We start from the raw sequence: 12,920 nt of genomic DNA on the forward strand, positions 1-12,920 counted from the left end.
AAACTTGTCGAAGATTCAAGCCAGATGAAAGCAGTAAACTTTGGCCTGCCTTGGAGAAAAGAATGACAGAAAGAAAATCAAGTCTTATGTGTGGTGTGAACAAGTGTGGCCAAGAAGCATATTATCATTTGAGAGTTTGGTTGGCTTACAAGTTAGGAATTATGTGTGGTGTACTATAATTTTATTTAATAAACATCTTATTAAAAGACCAGTGTGGTCCACTTTATCATGTGATCAATTACATTTCTCAAATATAAATTGTATATCATGCAATCAAATTGATGAGCATATTTAATGGTGATCATGTGAGCAAAATTTGTAGATATGTGATCCACAATGGTTAGGGAAATGTATGACCCATAATGATCATACAAAATATTGATCATTGATCTAGACAATCCATCATGTGGTTCTCATCCTTGATTGCTATCGCCTATAAAAAAATCACTTGTATCGGAAGATCCTAACCATCCATTCAATGGTTAGTGAAATAGGCACCCAAATTGATCATACTAGAAATGGTCAGATGGTTGTGCGGGTCCGCGCAACAAAGACACAAATTATTGATCCAGACATTCATTATATCGTCCCACCCTTGATTGCCTATTAATATAAAAAAATACTTTTATCGGATAATTTTAATTATCTACCTAATGGTTAAGGATATCAACAATCCGCATTGAATGTATCATAAATGGTTTGTCCATGACCTAGACTATCCATATTATGGGTCCTCCCCCTTCATTGTCCATCCCTCTCAAATGATCACTTCAGTTGGGTGATTTGTCTGCCATTCAATGCCTAAGAAAATAGATGGACCGTGTTGATCATAATTCAAACGGTTTGATATTGATCCAGACCATTCATCATGTGAACCCCACCCATGATTACCCAATGCTGTTAGAAAATTACCTTGGTTGAACAATCCTAATCTTCTATCAATGCCTACGGAAATCAAAAATCCATATTGATCATGCTACGAATATTCCAATCACCAATCTGTAACATCTATCAAGTGGGTTCCACCGTTGATTGCCCATCCCACTCAAAAAATTACCTAGGCTCGATGATCCTAACCTCCAATCAGCGCTTAGGAAAACGAACGATCCATATTTGTCATACTAAATATGCTTTGAGCATTGATCTAGACCATCCATCATGTGGGTCCTACTCACGATTGCCCATCCCTCTTTAAAATAAACTTTAGTTAGATGATTATAACCTCAAATCAATGCCTATGAAAATGAACAATTTATGTTGATAATACTAAAAATAGTCTAATCATTGATCTAGTCCATCCATCATGTAGGTCCCATCCTTGATTGCCCACCCCTTCAGAAAATTTTAAGGAAATTGATGATATACATATTGATTGTGCTACAAATGTTTCAATCACCAATCTATGAAATCCATCATATGGGTCTCATCCTTAATTGCCTATCCCTCTCAAAAAAAAAAAATAATAATAATAATAATAATTAAATTTTTTTTAAAAAATGACTTAGGTTGGATGATCCTAACTTTCAGTCAATCCCTAGGAAAATGAACAGCGCATGTTGGTTATAATAAAAATGAAGTGATCATTGATCCAAATATTCATGTGGGCCCACCTTTGATTGATATATGCTATAAAAAAATCACTTTGGAAAGGTGATTCTAACCTTCCAATTAATAGCACAGAAAATGGATAGCTCATATTGACCATGATACAAATGATGCCATCATTGCTTTAAACCTTCCATCACATGGGCTCCACACCTTTTATTGTGCATCGCTCTTAAAAAACAACTTTGGTCGAATGACCTTGTGATATTTGGAGAATATGGAATTCATTCCAATATCTTTTCGAAGTAAAAAAGCGGCCCATTTTTCTAGCCCGATGGGTATTTAAAATTTTGAGTTCATGAACATGAAATTCTGAGGTTAGCGAGTATTAGAATAGCGCGGAATTAGAATTCCCCCTCCAAACCAGACCTTAATCCAAGTAAAAAAGCATGTGTTCCATCAATGGAGGAGTTATGTGATGGTTACATCACATGTGACACTAGATATGCTCGTACTAAGAAGTTGTATGCGTGGCATGTATTAACTCAAATAAAACCAACTAGATTGTGTAGCCCACTGTCACCTAGTCACAATCCCAAGATCAAGTTAATTGAAATCCTAACCTCTAATTCATTGTCTGTGGAAATAAGACTGTTGGATATTTTGATTTTTAGATGTCCATAAGGGGAGTTTGGATCCTAAGTTAATTAGAGGGTGTTTTTGGATTCGTAAGACTTAAGTTATTCATGCATTAGGAAGCTTATCTCGATTTCTAAGTATTAAATTGAAGTGATTTATTATCTTGATTTCTACTTATCAAATTGAAGTGATTAAGTAATTTTAATAAAAATGTTATTCATATTTGATTATAAAACAAACTTACTTATTTCAAATAAATTACTTATCTACTGCTGCAAGTAGAAAAAGTAACTTATTTGGTAATATTCAAACCAACCTTTAAGCTACTTATGCATCAAGTAGTTTATCTTGATTTCTATGTATTAAATTGAAGTGATTTATTATCTTGATTTCTACATATTAAATTAAAGTGATTAAGCAATTTTAAATAAAATAGTTATTCATGTTTGATTATAAAACAAACTTACTTATTTCAAATAAATTACTTGTCTACTACTACAAGTAGAAAAAGCAACTAATTTGGTGGTATTTGAACCAACCTTTAAGATAAGCTACTTATGCCTCAAGTAGCTTATCTAAATACACCCAGACCCATAGCTCAACTGGCAGAATGGTGGAGATACCTCTTTTCAACACTTGTGGTCTTGGCATCAATCCCTAGTAGGGGTGGTTAACATGGAGTGTGTGTACTGACATGGGTGTGTGCTAACAAGCTGACCCAAAGAAAAAAAAAAAAGTAGCTTATCTAGATTTCTACCTATCAAGCTGAATTGATTAAGTAACTTTAAGTAAAAAGGTTACTTATAATTGATCTTAAACCAAACTTGCTTATTTCAAATAAGTTACTTATCTACTGTAAGCAGAAAAAGTAACTTATTTGGTTGCCCTAAATGCCCACCAATCCAACAGGCAGATAATCAACTAAGCTTAAATTTTGGTTTATGGTACGTCTAATCTGGGTACTATAATTTTGGACCGTTGAATTTGACCAATTTCTGAGTAATTTTTAAGTACCTGCTTATCATCCATCACAATATCAGAGTATCGAAGTTTCTCTTTACCAGTCAGCAGACTTGTCACGTGTAAAGAATATCCGACCGCTGCAAAAGATGGGCCCACAGCATGAATGATCACTTGTTTTGAAAATTAGGCCGTTCTTCTCTGTGAGCTACACCTGTACACTGATTCATACGGCCGGCTGTCAATTGATATTGACTTTGTGTCCCTTTCTTTCTAGACATTTCACACTTTGGCTGATGAGAAATGGCTGTACGTGAACGTCGTACTGCCGCTGCATGTGATCACTTTAAGCCGTCCCTTTGAATGCCACTGATTGATGGTCAACATCATCCTTGCCGTTGATCTTTGGACCATGACTGACGCAGGGATGAACGTGATGAGGATAACTACTCCGAATCCACGGAGATTCTCTGGACTCCTCACAGAGACTTCTCGAATCCACGAGGAAATAAAGCAGAAAATAGAAATAAATTCTAATAAATTCAAAATTGATTAATTGATTAATAAAAACGAGTTCACAACCCTTCATATAGGGGTACCAAGCAATGGGAAAGAAATTAGAATCAAACTACAACTCAAACTCTTAGAATCCGCGACTTACTATAAATAGTAAACTTACCATTTATAGACGGTCGTGATGTCTACTAGTGCGCAAGGTTTTCGGCCAGTCCTATTTGGCTTCACCAAACCGTTCTCCTAATTATTCTAAGCTCTTTTCACGTTGGGCGCAACTCCTAAAGCCCGACGGATGAAGAGTTATAATCAAACTAAAACTTACTATTTATAGTAAAAACGAAATTAAAACGGGAAACGACCATGGATCCAGGGGTTTTTCGCAATTTCGGGCTGCGCAACCCCACATAGCTGGGTTGGTTGGCTTCAGTAGCTCGTTCTACCCCAAAATCATATATTTTACGTCAGATAACTCATTCCGGATTGTAAGATACGCCCGATTTAAGGTTCGATGGTCTGGATCACTTCTGTCGTCGACCGGGCCTTTTCTGATCCATCTTGACCATGTAACTGTCCGCGACCCGCTCTACATCAATGACCCATACACATTTGCATGCAGCATCTGGAAGGCGCCATCCATCAACGGCTGTGTAAGCCCCATCTGGAGAGCTGTGTTGGTTGCGCATGATCTCCGCATGCAGAAGGGGACTTGGACCGGGAATCGTGGGGTTACGATGTGTTGAGGATATGAAAAGATATCCTAATTCGTTGGTTGGTAGAGGTGGGGCCATGTTTCGGTAGTAGGAACTCTTATCTGATGGAAGATGTCCCAAAATCTTTCAGATTAGAAGATCCATCCGTCCAAAACTTTGGCCTTTGGTCTTGATCATCTCTGCTCCTTTTTGGTCCACTTTTTTAAAGGGCCGAGATCTTCCAACGCGGACTCCGTTTCTCAACTAAACTGTTACTACGGTAGAGTTTAAAGGCCTAAAATGACAGGGGTGAAAATAGTTAAAAAAGACTTAATTATAACTGAAGATATAATCCACGTGATCTATAATAGAGTGGAATTAGAACCGAATTCATATAAATAACCTAATTAGTTTATATAAGGCTTAGATGACAATTATGATGTATGATCCACCAAAATCAGTAGCTTACATCCCTAATAATGTAAATGCCAGCTGAATCCATTGAGAATCTCCATTTTCAATCCGATATATTTGAGGGAAAAAATCAAGCTTGTATGATTGCCTAAATGTTTAGAACTCCTTAGATTTCAGAACATTGGTAAGAAAGAAAGAAAAAATCATTTTAGTAAATTAAATTAAATACTTAGGACTTGTTGGGTAGATGTCTAAAAACGGTTCATCTCATTTTAATTAATCATAATTATGTTTTAGAGATCATATTTTTTTTATATAAGGATTACAAATAATCCTGATAACCAACTATTAACATCTCTTGAAGGTGATTATTCAAAACTTTTGTGGTTGCCAATTGATAAAGTTCACCTTAAGGTACAAAATTTTAGAATGGACGATTGATGTATATGTATGCAAGTCTCTCTCTCTAGATATATGTGTGTGTGTGAGCGCGTGTATGAGAGAGGCACCAAATGATATTAGCCTAATATTTGATTATGTATTTACACATTTACTAAGGCATATTGCATTTCTAACCATTTAAATTAAAGTTTTGTATTTTAATCTTACTTTTAGGTATAACATATACACATATTTATGCATGTATATAGCCCCTTTTTGTTGTTGCTTTTATGGCTCGAAACTATAGGTAATAAAAATGCATTTGAGAAAGAAAAACACTTTAGGAAATGTTCATATTTAATTCGATCTCAATCATTAAAATGCGATCAAAATTTTGGCCAAAGAAACATAAACACTAAAAATTTTGGGGAATGAAAAGATTTATGATTTGGACTAAAATAATATATTGAGAAAAGGTTATATATGCATATGTGTGTATATATTATATGTAAATAACGTCAGTTGGAAATTTCATTTAAATAATTAAATTTTCATGCATACCAAGTAAGTGGATGGTGTTCTATGTCGCTCTCGAAATCTTTATTTTCAAGTAATCTTCATATAAATTGATTTGGCTTGGCTAAAAATTTTCATCTGCTACTCAATTTTTTCCGATAGTTTGTGATCATCGGTAATTTTAATTTTTTTGAAAATGCATTTTTTTTAAATGTGCTTAATTTGGTACCAAAAATAAATTTTCTTGCCTATCCTTACCATTTTTTCAATAATGAGCTTAAAAACTGAATTTTGCTAACTATAGCCAGACCATATTAAACATAAACATTTCATTCTCTTATTTTTTTGGTTTAAATAATTTTTCTTAACAGAATCTTCAACCATCTTTTTAATGATCAAAACTAAATTAATGTGAATATTCCCAAAACAAGATTGATTGAACAATTAGAAGTTTTCAGTTGAATGGAACCATTAAAAGTTTTCATTTTGAACCATCCAAAAAATGTCCACAAATCTGATTGCCAGATAATCAAATAATCTAATTTTTGGTTCATGATACATCGAAAGTGGGACCTATAATATGGACAGTTTAATTTGAATGACTTGCATGCAATATATTCAACTTTTAAATAATTTCTAAGTGTCGGTGTATCATCCATACATTCTGCCAGTGTATCAAAGATTTCCTCTGTTAAGTTCGAAATTAGTCACATGTGATGCATGTGTGGTAGTAGTTTGAGACGAGGGTCCCCACCCATTATTGTCTTTGAAACTAGATTTGATTTTGTTTCTATACAGTGGACCATTATATTCATGATGGGTGGGCCCCACCTATACCAACCCCTTTCAAGTGGGAAAGACATAAGGACAGTTTGTCGTTCAGAGGAAATTTTTTTGCCGAAAGCATCCAACTGCTTGCTGCGACAGAGGGCCTCTATTTTGTCCTTGTCTCGCTTCCTCACCAACTGTGTTGTGGGCCCCACACCACACGTCACAAGTTCAAAAAGGAACTCCATGATCCTCTGCATGTGAATGTGTTTTTCCTTTCGGACCTGAGTTCCTACATGTGGGGCCCACCATTAGATAATTCAGGATTTCAATTTTTATGAGACAAGCCGTGAATGGATGATCACGCAAACAACTCCATAATGGGATAATTTTAGCCCTTCAGTCATTGATCTGCAGATGGATGGTTAAGAAACAACCCAGCACAAGGCCAAAAATTGATGATTGAGATCTTCTAATCCGGAAGATCTTGGGACGTACCACATCCACATTGGGACCACCATGCAAATGTTGATAAACAAACAATGGGCCCTACCTGCAGGACCTAACTTCCTGAGGAGACTAGTTATACCATGGGGCCAAGGATCAAAATATATGTTCTAGGTGTGCAAATGGGTCTGGTGGACCCAACGGGTCATTGGACTCAGCCTCACAACTAGTGAGTTTGGGTCCGAATTTTAGACGCATGGGGAAGGTCCAGGTCCAAAAGATTGAACCAAATCTCTAAATGGACCATGTTGGTGTTGAGAAGTGAAGCCACATCTGGGGCTGCGCACGAACAGTCATGGCCGCTGCTTGACCGATCGTGACTAGTCGTGGACTGGCACGACTCGAACTCCAGCGAGCATCAGTTTTTTGGGTCCGAGGTGCTCGACCAGTCGTGGGGTCCGCTCGACCGGTCGTACAGTCTGCTCGACCGGTCGTGGTTACACAGATTCGTTTCTAAATCTGATGCGGACTGCAGATTTCTGTGTCGCCTTTCGCAAGGGTGGGAAAGGAAAGTTGCCAAAACTACAAATTGGGGTCTCTAGGGCTATTCTAGGGTTAAGGTGAATATTGGAATATATTTCTGCGGTGTGGGCAAGAGATTTTCTCTGTACTTCCAAGGGAGAGGTTAGTATATTGTCTTGTAATCTTCGTTCTTCATAATGGAAGTTTGCATCCGTGATTTTTTACCCTAGATTGGGATTTTTCCACGTATATCTTGTCTTGTGGTTTGTTTTGGATTGTTTTGATCTGTTTCTAGTTTATATTTCTTCCTGTTTATCGTTTGTAGGTGAGGCTTGAGATTGGATCTAGGCTCACTACGTTGTTGGCGTACTGCACAACAACTGGTATCAGAGCTATTGGTTTTAGTTCTTTTGGGAGCGATGACAGAAGAAGGAAAAACTAGAATTGAGAAGTTTGATGGTTCAAACTTTGCCTTCTGAAAAATGCAGATGGAGGATTATCTGTATCAGAAGGACCTCTATATTCCTCTATGAGAAAAGGAGAAGAAACCAGAAAAAATGACAGATGATGAATGGTTTTTGCCGGATAGGAAGGCTTTAAGAACGATCTGACTCTCTTTGTCTAAGAGCGTCGCCTTCAACGTATCCAAGGTGAAAACTACGAAAGAATTAATGGAAGCCCTAGCTACCATATATGAAAAGTCCTTAGCATCCAACAAGATTCATCTTATGAAACAGCTATTCAACATGAAGATGTCAAATGGTAGGAGTGTGGCTGAACATCTAAACGAGTTCAATACAGTCACGAGCCAGTTGAAATCCGTTGGCATTGTTTTTGAGGATGAGGTCAAGGCGTTATTGATCTTATCCAGTTTGTCAGACAGATGGGATGGTCTGGTGATTGCTGTGAGCAATTCTTCAGGGTCGACAAAGCTGAAATTTGATGATGTGGCCGGTCTAATTCTCAGTGAAGAATCTAGAAGAAAGGTATCGGGAGTTTCAGGGGATTCAGGGAATGCTCTAAATGTTGAAGGAAGAGGAAGATCGCTTAACAAATGAGGCAATAAACACGGGCGTTCTAAGTCGAAAAAGAAGTCCAAATGACCGAAAGATAAAGACGTGTGTTGGCATTGCGGCAAGAAGGGGTACATGAAACGTGATTACAGGGTGCTCAAAAAACAAGAAGGAATCTCTTAAGGCGGGAAGGATTCAGTGAATCTATCTGAGGAGAGTGACACAGAGGCGTTGATCTTTTCTCTTGATGCGAGTAATGAGTCTTGGGTTATAGACTCGGGTGCTTCGTTTCATGTCACTTCGTGTAAGGAAATTCTGCGTGATTATGTATAAGGTGACTTTGGGAGAGTCTACCTGGGTGATGATGAGCCGTGCAGTATTATTGGTAAGGGAGACATTCATATAAATCAGAAAGACGGAACGACGTTGAAATTGAAGGATGTCAGACATGTACCGAGTTTGAGAAGGAATCTGATCTCAGTGGGGCAGTTGACCGATACCGGCTATGTGATGACATTCACCAGTGATTCCTGGAAGATCACAAAAGGTGCCTTGGTGATATCTCGAGCCAAGAAGGAAGGTACTTTGTATGTGACTTCAGGATCGTATAGTTCACTCACAGTCACATCAACCAGAGTGAATGGGCAGTTATGGCATCAGAGGTTGGGACATATGAGTGAGAAAAGGATGAAAGTGTTATTGTCAAAAGGGAAGTTACCAGAGCTGAAGTCTATTGACTTGGAATTCTGCGAGGACTGCGTGTGTGGCAAACAAAAGAGGGTAAGTTTCAAGAAGACAGGACGCGCTCTAAAGACGCATCTTTTGGAGCTTGTACACACTGATGTGTGGGGACCGGCACAGGTATTATCCCTTGGTGGCTCACGTTATTTTGTTTTCTTTATTGATGACGCTAATAGGAAACTGTAGGTCTATTTTTTAAAACATAAATCTGATGTATTTGATGTATTTAAGAAGTGAAAAGTTATGGTAGAAAATGAGACATGTAAAACAATAAAGTGTCTCAGATCTGACAATGGGGGAGAGTACTATGATAAGAGATTTAAGGAGTATTGTGCAGCAAATGGAATCAAATATCAGAAAACGATTCCAGGGACACCACAGCAGAATAGTGTGGCTAAGCGCATTAACAAGACCATCCTCCAGTGCACCATGAGCATGAGATTACATGCAGGATTGCCCAAGGCCTTTTGGACAGATGCTGTGAATACTGCCGTATATCTCATCAATAGAAGTCCATCAATACCATTGGATGGTGGGCTACCAGAAGAAACGTGGACTGGGAAAGAAGTGAACCTTGCACATCTCAGAGTGTTCGGTTGCACTTCATATGTTCACATTGATGCAGAGCACAGAAATAAGTTGGATGCGAAGTCCATGAGGTGCTTTTATAGGCTACGGGCAGCATGATTTTGGCTATAGGTTTTGGGATGAAGAAAACAAAAATTATCAGAAGCAAGGACGTAGTCTTCAATGAAAAATTAATGCACAAGAACAGTGTGTAAGAAAATAAGGCCGAGAAAAAGGAATTCGTAGAGATAGAAGAGTTACCAGACACGGGTGTTATAGCGCTACAGGATGATCATGCACAGGAGCATTATAAGGCAGAGCCGCATACACCAGTTGTGAGGAGGTCTACTCGGGAGAGGAGACCCACGGTCCGATATTCACCTTCCTTACAGTATCTACTACTGACAGATAATGGTGAGCCAGAGTGTTTTGAAGAGGCGTTACAGTCAGATACACGAGTTAAGTGGGAGCAGGCCACGGATGATGAGATGGACTCTCTTGAGTCTAATCGTACATGGGAGCTAGTCACTCTACCCAAGGGTAAGAAAGCTCTTCATAACAAGTGGGTTTACAGGCTGAAGGAGGAGCACGATGGTTCGAAACGGTACAAGGCTAGATTGGTTGTAAAAGGGTTTCAACAAAAGGCAGGTATCGATTTCACTGAAATATTTTCACCTGTGATGAAAATGTCTACGATTAGCATGGTCTTGAGTATAATGGCTACAGAGGACTTACATTTAGAGCAGCTAGATGTTAAGACAGTCATTCTTCATGGGGACCTTGAAGAAGAGATATACATGCATCAGCCGACAGGATACGTGGCACCAGATAAGGAGAACAAGGTGTGCAAACTGAATAAGAGTCTATATGGCCTGAAGCAGGCCCCGAGGCAGTGGTACAAGAAGTTCGACAGTTTCATATCGGGAAACGGTTTCAGGAGACGTCATGCAGACCACTGTTGTTACTTGAAAAAGTTTGATACGTCGTACATCATCTTTCTTCTGTACGTTGATGATATGTTTGTGGCCGATTCAAGCATGAAGGACATCTCAAATCTCAAAAGACAACTGTCTGGAGAATTTGCCATAAAGGATTGAGGAGCTGTAAAATAAATCCTAGGGATGAGGATAAAACGTGACAGGGAAAACAAGAAATTAGTTCTGTCACAGGCAGAGTACATAGCCAAGGTACTTGATCGATTCAATATGAGAGGTGTTAAGCCGGTTAGCACTCTATTAGCCAACTACTTCAAGCTATCTAAGGAGCAAGGAGCAAAGACGCGGGAGGAACGGGACTACATGGCTAAAGTCCTATACGCGTCAACTATTGGGAGTCTCATATATGTTATGGTGAGCACGAGGCCAGACATTGCTCAAGCAGTGGGAGTTGTTAGCAGGTTCATGAACAACTCCAGGAAGGAACATTGGAAAGCTGTGAAGTGAATCCTTAGATACCTGGTAAGTACTAAGGATGTAGGGCTGTGCTATGGTGGATCGAAAATTAAGCAACAAGACTACATGAATTCAGATTTGGCATGAGACATCGACAGTAGAAGAAGCACTACAGGTTATGTCTTCACTCTGGGTAGTGCTGCAGTTAACTGGGTCTCTCAGTTACAGAAGATAGTATCCATCAGTACAACAGAAGCAGAATATGTTGCAGCTACAGAAGCATGCAAAGAGATGGTATGGATGCAAGGTTTCATGGAAGAGTTGAGTAAGAAGCAAGCAGATTACAAGCTGTACAGTGACAGTCAGAGTGCAATACACTTGGCTAAGAATTCAGTCTTTCATTCAAGGATCAAGCATATTGCCATCAAATATCACTCAATACGTTCGTTAATGAAAGATTGATCGATTGCTCTGGAGAAGATTTATACAAGTGAGAATCCTGCAGACATGTTGACCAAAACAGTCACACGAGACAAGCTGAAGCTCTGTTCAGCTTTGATTGGTCTTCAGGCTTGAAGACAGGGAGGTGGTGTACTCCTAATGAAGAAGACATGTTTATGGCGAGGTGTCTCCAAGTGGGAGATTGTTGAGAAGTGGAGCCACATCTGGGGCCGCGCACGACCGGTCGTGGCCCCTGCTCGACCGGTCGTGGAGCCCGCTCGACCGGTCGTGACTAGTCCTGGACTGGCACGACTCGAACTCCAGCGAGCATCAGTTTTTTAGGTCTGAGGCGCTCGACCGGTCGTGGGCCATGCACGACCGGTCATGGGGTCCTCTCGACCAGTCGTGCAGTCTGCTCGACCGGTCGTGGTTACGCAGATTCGTTTCTAAATCTAATGCAGACTGCAGATTTCTGTGTCGCCTTTCGTAATGGTGCGAAAGGGAAGTTACCAAAACTATAAATTGGGGTCTCTATGGCTATTCTAGGGTTAAGGTGAATATTGGGATATATTTCTAATGTGTGGGCAAGAGATTTTCTCTGTACTTCCAAGGGAGAGGTTAGTATATTGCCTTGTAATCTTCGTTCTTCATAGTGGAAGTTTGCATCCGTGGCTTTTTACCCTAAATTGAAGTTTTTCCACGTATATCTTGTCTTGTGGTTTATTTTGGATTGCTTTGATCTGTTTCTTGTTTATATTTCTTCATGTTTATCGTTTGTAGGTGAGGCTTGAGATTGGATCTAAGCTCACTGCGTTGTTGGCGTACTGCGCAATAGTTGGGTCCTCTCAAAATCAACCCGATTAGATCTACCCGAACTCACTCTTTAAATGGGTCTAACTTGTGCTTCCGATCTGCATGACAAACTGAACGATAATCTCTGAAAATTAAGTGATAAAAACTTTTAAGTTTTGAATTATAATTTTAAGGATATTTTGATCAAAAGTGAAAAGAAATTTTAATGCATCACCACTTTCAGCGTTAAGAGAGGGGAAGGTAGCTGAAAAACTAGACCTATATAATCAATGAAAATTAATTTAAGCATTTTATAAGTTAGATTTACCAAACGATCTGAATTAGTAAAAATGACTAAAAATATCAAATATTAGTGATAACCACTGAAAATAAGTTTCATCAAACCGCCTCTTAGACTATAATATGGCTCACCACGTTAAAAACATGGTTCTCAAGTGCTATTTGTGACAGCCTAAACTCAAAAAATGGTGGGCCCATTGTCAATGAAGAAGGCACCAAAAATCACACTAACTGGAAAACCATAACCGTCTTACTTTAGTCGCCCTATTTGGACTGTT

Source organism: Magnolia sinica, chromosome 4, assembly GCF_029962835.1.
Source record: "Magnolia sinica isolate HGM2019 chromosome 4, MsV1, whole genome shotgun sequence".
Classification (NCBI taxonomy): Eukaryota; Viridiplantae; Streptophyta; class Magnoliopsida; order Magnoliales; family Magnoliaceae; genus Magnolia; species Magnolia sinica.